This window comes from Ovis canadensis, chromosome 14 (assembly GCF_042477335.2).
Source record: "Ovis canadensis isolate MfBH-ARS-UI-01 breed Bighorn chromosome 14, ARS-UI_OviCan_v2, whole genome shotgun sequence".
In the NCBI taxonomy this organism is placed as follows: Eukaryota; Metazoa; Chordata; class Mammalia; order Artiodactyla; family Bovidae; genus Ovis; species Ovis canadensis.
Genome location: NC_091258.1, coordinates 37030644 through 37032089, shown reverse-complemented (window position 1 = coordinate 37032089; position 1446 = coordinate 37030644). Strand labels below are relative to the sequence as shown.

The window sequence follows — 1446 nt, the reverse complement described above, 5'->3', positions numbered from 1 at the left end:
TGGCTGGCAGAGGCCTGGTCAGGAGGTTCTAGAGTTACTGGAGGAGAAGGGGGGTGGGGAATTGCGGTGAGGAAAGGGAATTGGGGCCTTCCTCCCAGGCAGGAGGAGGATGACAGCAGAGGCAAAGGGTGGTTGTAACAACGAGTCTAAATCATACCCTAAAAGAACAGTCTGGGGTCACTTTGTGATCTTGAAAAAAATGTAAAGAAATACTGAAAGAGTAAACAGACCTGCTCTCTCTAGTTCCTTACAAAACCGCCTAATCTGCCCAGTCCTCCTGGCAACCCATCTGGGGGCTTATCTCTGCCTTCAGAATGGGACAAACAGGCTGCTTGCCCCTGAAACACCCAGGGATAGGCCTGCTCTCTGGATGGGTCTGTGAACAGGGCAGAACACAGAGCCTGGTTGTTCATAAGTACATCCCCAAACCTCACCCTCTCAACAAAAAGGTGACTTTTAGTGTGTGGGACAGGAGAAATCTCTTCAAAATCCAGTTATTGAGTTGGAGAGGTTCCCATATTAATCTCAAAGATGACTTTTTTTTTTAAACATGGCCAGAGGAATCAATGGTCTTGTCTTTTTTTTTTTTTTTTAAAGAAAGTGAAAGTCACTCAGTTGTGTCCGACTCTTTGTGACCCCATGGACTATACAGTCCGTGGAATTCTCCAGGCCAGAGTACTGGAGTGGGTAGCCGTTCCCTTCTCCAGGGGATCTTTCCCACCTAGGGATTGAACCCAGATCTCCCACTTTGCAGGGGGATTCTTTACCAGCTGAGCTACCAGGGAAGCCCAAAGGGTCAGAAACAGTTGCCAAAACCTGGGATTGAACCAGGGACCTTTAGATCTTCAGACTAACACTCTCCCGGTTGAGCTATTTCGGCCATTTGGCTGCTCTGGGTCTTAGTTGCAGCACGTGGGATCTCTTGGTTGCAGAATCTAGTTGGAAATTTCTTAGTTGTGGGCTCTAATTCCCCAACCAGGGATCAAACCCAGGCCCCCTGCATTGGGAGTATAGAGTCTTTGCCACTGGACTGTTGGGGAAGTCCCCCGAATATTATATTTTTTTTAAAGATGATTTTTTTTTTAAGTAGAAGCATAAGCTCTAACTTAAGCAATATAAGTTTCTTTCTATTAATTTAGGAGAGAAAAGGAATTGGCCTTTGAACACCTTCCCTGTTGTACCAGACATAGGAGCCACTCTTTGGGCCTCAGCTTTCCCTTCTGTACAATGGGCACAATGATCCCCAACGTTTACTTCTGTTCTGGCATTCTGTGTCCTCACTGAGGGAGGAATGATGAAATGGACTGATCAGCACTATAACTGGGGGTGAAGGAGATTGCTTTGAGCAAATGGCAAGGCTCCAATCTAACTGTGTCCTGAGGTGGGGGTTGCAGCTGCTACTGATCAGAAAGGAGTCCAGTGAGAGGGAAGGGCCAGGGGCAGGAC

At 47.3% G+C, this 1446-nt stretch overlaps 1 non-coding gene across 1 annotated transcript; it reads right to left on the bottom strand.

Moving 5' to 3' along the window:
* Positions 1-807: 807 nt before the first annotated feature.
* TRNAF-GAA (transfer RNA phenylalanine (anticodon GAA)) lies at positions 808-880 on the bottom strand. The gene has a single exon. It is a non-coding gene; the product is annotated as a tRNA-Phe (tRNA).
* Positions 881-1446: the final 566 nt, after the last annotated feature.